This window comes from Neolamprologus multifasciatus, chromosome 14, assembly GCF_963576455.1.
Source record: "Neolamprologus multifasciatus chromosome 14, fNeoMul1.2, whole genome shotgun sequence".
Lineage (NCBI taxonomy): Eukaryota > Metazoa > Chordata > Actinopteri > Cichliformes > Cichlidae > Neolamprologus > Neolamprologus multifasciatus.
Genome location: NC_140452.1, coordinates 35,388,090 through 35,395,548, shown reverse-complemented (window position 1 = coordinate 35,395,548; position 7,459 = coordinate 35,388,090). Strand labels below are relative to the sequence as shown.

At 40.8% G+C, this 7,459-nt stretch overlaps 1 long non-coding RNA gene across 1 annotated transcript; it reads right to left on the bottom strand.

The window, feature by feature from the left end:
* Window positions 1-4,055: 4,055 nt before the first annotated feature.
* LOC146504520 (uncharacterized) lies at window positions 4,056-4,958 on the bottom strand. The gene is made up of 3 exons (XR_014868676.1): window positions 4,824-4,958; window positions 4,633-4,733; window positions 4,056-4,525 (listed from the first exon to the last, which is right to left on the bottom strand). It is a non-coding gene; the product is annotated as an uncharacterized LOC146504520 (long non-coding RNA).
* Window positions 4,959-7,459: the final 2,501 nt, after the last annotated feature.

Genomic DNA, 7,459 nt, shown 5'->3' with positions numbered 1-7,459 from the left:
TCGTTGCAAATTTTCCAGCACACACTGGATGTGATCTGGGAATGCAGCTTCTTGCAACGTGTACTCAGATATTTCTGCAATACTTATGTAAGAATGCTGTTTGTTGACTTCAGCTCAGCATTCAGTACAGTCATTCCCTCCAAGCTGATCACCAAACTTGTGGATTTTGGACTCAGCAACTCCATCTGTACCTGGATCATGGACTTTCTGACCAACAGACCCCAGCATGTTAGGTCAGGCCATAACTGCTCTACCACCATCACACTCAACACTGGCGCTCCACAGGCTGTGTGCTGAGTTCCTCTATGACTGCAGACCTGGGTATGGATCCAACTCCATCATCAGGTCTGCAGATGACACCACGGTGACCGTCTCATCAGAGACAACGATGAGACGAGGTAAAGCACCTAGCTGTGTGGTGGTCAAAGTAGCTTGCAAAGAAAAGCGTCTGGACTTCTTTAAGTTGCTTGAAGATGTTTCACCTTCATCCGAGAAGCTTCTTCAGTTCTAAGGTCAAATGGTGGAGAGTCCCAGATTTAAACCTAGTGGGAGTGTCCCCCCACAGAGGGACAAAAGGACCCCCTGATGATCCTCTAATCGCCTGAGACAAGGTGTGAAACTGGGTGAGGGTCCCAATCAACCAGAGTTTCGGGTGAGCTCATTGTGAAACCTGGCCCCACCTTATCATGTGATTTCCTGAGGTCAGATGGCCCAGGATGTGAGTGGGCGTTAAGGCGTCTGGGGAGGGAACTCAAAACTGGATTATAGATGGCAGAGAGTTGGTGTCGTAGACACCAGCAAGGGAGGATAAGAAGGACAGACGCAACAACATTGTCATCCCCTATGTAGCCGGTGTATCAGAGAAACTCAGGAGGGTTTTCTCCAAGCACGACAACCCGGTGTACTTCAGACCCAGCAACACACTCAGACAAAAACTGGTTCACCTGAAAGACAAAACTCCAAAACACAGACTTAACAATGTGGTGTTTGCTGTACAGTGCAGCGAGGAATGCCCAGACCTCTACATCGGAGAGACCAAACAGCCACTTCACAAGCGCATGGCACAACACAGAAGAGCCACCTCCACAGGACAAGACTCAGCAGTCCATCTGCATCTAAAGGTCAAAGGTCACTCTTTCGAGGATGCCAATGTTCACATTTTGGACAGAGAGGACAGATGGTTTGAAAGAGGAGTGAAAGAAGCCATCTATGTCCACTGTGAGCGACCATCTTTGAACAGAGGCGGTGGTTTACGACACCAACTGTCTGCCATCTATAATCCAGTTTTGAGATCCTTCCCAGACGCCTTAACGCCCACTCACATCCTGGGCCATCTGACCTCAGGAAATCACATGATAAGGTGGGGCCAGGTTTCACAATGAACTCACCTGAAAGTTAACCCTGGCTGATTGGGACCGGCACCCAGTTTCACACCTTGGCTCACTCTACAATAAAATAATGTAAAGGCTGCCCTCTCTGCCCTCCCACTAGCTGACCTAGCTGACACAAGTAAACTGTGCTAAGATGCCCTACAAGGTTCTTGGCCACACACACAAACACAAACATACTTGGCTGTAGAAATCCTGCCATGAAGCTCCCAGCGCAGATTTTTGATGCTTCTGTCTGTGGCAGAGGAGGTTTGGAGCTCTGCAGAGCCTTGGTGACTTTTACTGACTATGCACCCCTACCCACATGTATGATTTAGATTTAGACTTATGTGGCAGCTATTCACTGGCCTGACAAAGTTATTTTAAATGATATCATGTCATGAATAACACAAGTTATTTTCCATGAAAACTAAAAGTGGTGAAATTCTCCAAAAGTGAATGAGACGTGATGTAATTTGTTGTTGTTTTGTTGTTTTGTGTGTGTGTTTGTCTGTGTGAAGTTTTGATGTGTATCTGAAAAACACAATTTTGAAAACACTGGAAAGACCTCGAGACATTTTTTCTTTTGCTTTCTATGTAAATAAAAATTCCCACCAAGTCTTTTCAGTGTGAAATTTAGCGTGTAGAGAAAATACCTGTGCCAGGTTGGCTCCATCTAGTGGTGAACATTGCTTTACCACTACATCAGGTGAGTTTTTCTCTGTGCACAGTGACACAAAACTCATTTAACAACATAAACTATTAAAAAAATGATGCAGGCAGATCAAGGCAATGTTACAGATTCAGTAAGAACAGAAGTTTATTCCTTCAAATATGCAGGGCGTCACACTAACACAGCTGCTTATGTCCAGCATCGCTCTGTTATTATCAATTTGATTCAAACGTGTCCAGTTTATTGTCTTAAACTGGCATTAAAGCTTCAGTGAACTAAAGTGGTCCCTCTGAGTCAGCACCCAGAAAGCTCGTCTCTTTGAAAAATGTGGCCATAAATACCAGCGCTGCTGGGATCTTAAAACGCTGGGGCTAAATCCACACCTGAAATCTTTGTTTCACTCAGTAACAGCAGCTTTTTAATATTATTGACTATATGTTATAGTCAATAATATTACAATTACAGTTACAATTAGAATGCAGTCAGCATGTGCCAAACAAACTCCCCCCAAATCGATCATGTTTGATATGATGATGACGTTTTTAACATCTTATTTATCAACTTATTTAATACACTGTATCAATCAATTATTAAACAAATATCAGGCTGTAGAAAAGCCAATAATAATGCACCGAGCACGTTCATGCCATAACAGCTAAATGGCCATCAAAGAAAACCCTGAATGCCTAATACAGGACAGGCCAACAGTTAATGCAGCCACAGATGGACATCAGTCAGCTTTCTGCACTTTCCACCTGATCACATCTGTCCTCAAAGTCACGTCACTTCCTCTGTGGTTCATTTATGTTTACTTTTACATTTGCAGTGACAATAACTTTAGTGACATAGTGCACACATTATTTCCTATGGACTGCTGGGTTATCTTGGTTTATTTAAGTTAGTATTTTTAAAGGTGAAGTCAGTCATTTTTAGGTTATTTGATAGAAAAAAGGATCTTGTACTCATAAACAAACAGAATAGTGGATACAAATGACACATTGTTAAATGTGTCATTGGTCACTGCTTACTTTCCTCATTATTTAAGCATTACTCATCCTTAGTATGTCATTTATGAATACAGATATACGTTCTTAGAAAGAACCACTTCTGAGCCTGATCTCCTTACTCCAAGGAGCTTTTGTGAGTTATCATTGTGCCAGAGGAGGAGGGCATCCACTACTTCTTTCATGTCACCTGAGTTCACCTGTGGGAAAGCACAGCGCTGAATCCCCTGACTATTTCTTTGAATTCAGGAGGACTAGTGAACTAATCTTGAGTGATTACTGAGTTATCTGACTAAAGCTAATGAACCAGAGAAATTGTAAACTCTTAAACATCCAGAGATGTCTGAATTTATGTCTGCACCTTCACACTCCAGATATGAAGGATCATACCTGTTTTACCTCCGGTGTTGTGCCAAAAAGTCATCGTCTGACAAAAACTGATTTCCAGTGTCTTTACTTATGTTGGTAAATAGACTTTAGTGAACATGATCTACAAAAGGCTATATATCAAGTTTAATAACGACCCATTTTTTCAAGTATATTTATAACTCTGTGTTATTGTAACTATATTAAAACCAACCCAGTCCTTTTGGGACATTTAAAATATGTTTAGAGAACTATTATTATATTTGTTGCAGTTTCTGCTGTCCTCTTGGCCAGATTACTCTTTAAAAAGTCATTTTAATGTCAAATGAATGAATAAGAAGTAAAAAAAGCCAAAACGTGATTGCAGCTTCTACCTTGTGACAGGAATGTTGTTTGTGGCACAAGATGACTCGATATCACTCATGAGGGACACATGTGACATGTTTCACATATTAGAGACCTAAAAAGTTGTCTATAGCAGTTTAAATATGATCAACTGGTTTTTGACAAATACCAGAAATGAGTTTATGGCAGATATGACTTTTTGACACAACACCAGCTAACTGACAAGACCTAGTTAAAAACTAATATTACGGTTGAATATTAACCTAACCTTAGGCTCCAGTATTCTAAAACTGGCACACTTCCCCTCTGATAAACCACATGATCATGTAACAAATATGTCAGCTTACCAAAGAACAGAGGACAGTTTATTCAGGGTGTGACAGCACTTTACCACCTGTGTCCAACATATCATACACATTTCTGGACTGGAGCACGTACATCGTTAAAAACTCCAGGACTTCATCACAGCCTCTCTCACATCCACATGTGTAGTTTACAGGAAACTTAAATAACACTGGCTGAATATGTTTGTAGCAGGATAACATTAGGCTCCCTTATATGATGGGATTTAAACAGGGAGGAAGAAGAAAAATGTTGGCATCAGTTCCCAACACTTCACTCAATTGAGACTCACTTGTGTTTAACACTGGAATATGTGAACAGATTACTTATTGAGTCCTTTCTCAGTCCACGGGTTGTAAAACCACAACATCCTCCATCCGTAGTAAGAGAAAGCGTCTGTGGCAATAACCAAAATGTCTCCATACAGCCTTTGTGAATAAAAAAATGGCTGGCCAGGAAAATATATATATTTTTAAATGTAAAAATGTATAGAGCTAAATATGAAACGTGTCTGTGAGTCCTTCGGTCCAAATACTCGAGGTCGAGAAGAATATATAGCAGCCGCTGATCCCTCAATGGCACCAGTAAGACGGCAGGACAGCAGGGCCTCTTCCTCAGCAGAAGTCTCCTCCACTGCTAGCAGGAGAAACATGAGTATACTAAAGGTACTGCGTGTACAGATATCACCGCTGGTTCACACAAGCTTGCTCTGACACAGCTACAGACCTTGGCTGTGTCCCAATCCAGCGACCGCACGCTCCTGAGTACGCATTTTGAGAGCTATTACGTCACAGCGACACGACGACAGCTGTCCCAATTCGAAGTGTACTCCAAATGCACTGTCGACTTCCCCAAATGTCAAGCGTGGTCCGGTGTACATTTCGTGGTCCCAATTAACCCACAATTCATAGCGCAGTGGTGGGTGTGAATAATTTTGCCGAAAAATACGGTAGAGGGCTGAAGCGGAGCGGCCGAAGAGTAAACTTTCACACTTATTTATGTGCAAATGTTTAATAATGAAGAACATTAAAACATTATTGTTGGTCACATGTCAGCAGAGTTATGTGACATTAGAGATGTTTGTACTAACTTTGTTTTAAAGCCTTTACTTTACGCCGTTCGATAGTCGACCTTAATCCTACAGAGAATGTGATGATTTGATGGATAATTAAAGTCAGTCATATATCCACAAACACAACAAGCTGAAAGTCAGTGATGCTGCTCGGTTTGCAGTCCTGAATATCACGGCACAAGCAGGATTCACTGCACTGTTAATGTTAGCTATGTTATATTGCTGCCTCTGTTCGGTGGTGTCGAGTCAAACGGACTTTAACGTGTGTTTGAACGAGCTGACGGTTCACTCGTTAAGCTGAAAGAAAGATGCTTTAATCACAGAGTCACACATGTGTCCACTGTACCATCTGGAACTCTTCTTGTTTAGCACTCGTAATAACACAAACACTAAATCCTCCTGTTTGTAGCAGTGTGTACACCTGAGACTGTCACCTGTGTGTCTGTCCTGCACTCTCTCTCTGTTTCTTTCTCTCTGATTGTGGAATAAAAGTATGAACATGTGTTTATAAGTTACACTTGTGTTTGAATCCTGCAGCTTATCACACATTTGATTTCCATGTGTGACGACTGCAAGTGTCCAGAGTGAGGACAGACTGAGGGACCCACTGCTGCACATCATCTGTGAGGCTTTGCACCCCTGATGATCCACCAAACTCAGCAGTGTGTGAGGAAGAGGAGGAGGAAGAGCCAGCAGCAGCTGACAGATGGAGAGAATAGACAGACTGTTCCCTGTTTGTGAAGGACTGCTAGGAAAGTTTAACATCACTAACTGTCTGTCCTGAATCAGTCTTATTAGGTAATGTTCAAATAATGTTATCATCCAGTGTTTTCAGTGTGGGAGAAAGTACTCAGGGCCTTCAAGTTACACACTATGAAAGGCAGCAACAAGTTTAATGTTCAGAAACCTAAAGTATGTATCAGCAGCTGAATGGAGCTAAAAATAAATGTTTGTTTCAGTTCTATGAAGCTTTGAGTATTTTGGATTAGTAGCACTGCTGTGTTTGTTGCATTATATTGCTGTAATTGTTTATATGCTTTATATATTCTGAGGTAAGTTGATCTATAGTGTTACATCATATTCTATAAGGATGTTATGTGTTTGTAGACTTTCTGCCCAGTTTGACCCATTTAGCAGAATCAGCCTGTTTAAGGCTCTGATATCTATTCTGTGTGACTTAAAGCAGTTATGACATGGTCTGATTTTCTCACCCAATAAAGGAATATTCAATATATCAGTCTACTCTTCATTCTATCAGACACAGTTATCACAGCTCGTACATTTTCCTTTTTACACATATATGTAAGCATTGAGCCAAATTTAGTAATGCCAACATATTAAACGAACAACATTTGTTACATAATACATCTATATATGCACTGTCACAGATACTTGTCTTTGAGTGAAGATTTAAGGTGATAGGAAATATAAATAACTGCAACTTGAATCTTTACTGAACCTCAGTGTTTGACACAGAGTTCAGGCTCACTGCTGTAATAACTAATCATGATACATATAATAATAATAACTATAATATTGTCCATATTATATTTACATTACCACAGTGAGATGACTTTAGTCTCATGAACAACATCAGCTAATTGTTATTTACTAGCTAATCTTAAATGACTGTTCAGTACAGAGATGAAGCCCAACAACCAGGTTTTACAGTCCTGTGGTCTCAGCCTCAGATACTCAACTAATCAAAGTGATGTCATAAAAATGAATGAACAACAAAACATTTTTCTCCTTCATTTCTGTCAAACACAGCTGTATGAAACGTTTCTCGCGCTTAGTATCATGGTTGCTAGGCAACCTGAGCAGCGCGACGACGGCTGGACCGTCCCGTTTCACGAGCCTCTCACCTCCGCGCTTCTCGTACTTTGTATTACGCGCCGTACGTGCGGTCGCTGGATTGGGACACAGCCCGTGTGTGCTCATAGCCCCTAAACAACAACAGTACAGTCTGCTAGTTCAAATGCACAACATAAGTGACAACTTACTGTACACTGAACACACATCGCTCACTGAGTTAGGTCCTTGCACCTTTTTAAAACACACCCCTTTAGCTTACATCTTGAAAGTAGTGCGAGCCATATGGGTTTATCCAATCCAATCCAATCCAATTTCATTTATAAAGCACTTTAAAATACCCAGCACAGGAACAAAGTGCTGTACAGAAAATAAGTTAAAACAATAGAATAACAGAAAACAGCAAAATAAATAAAAAAAACACATAGAACATAAAATTAAAACAGCCCTATATTAAAACAAAAACAAGATAAAACAG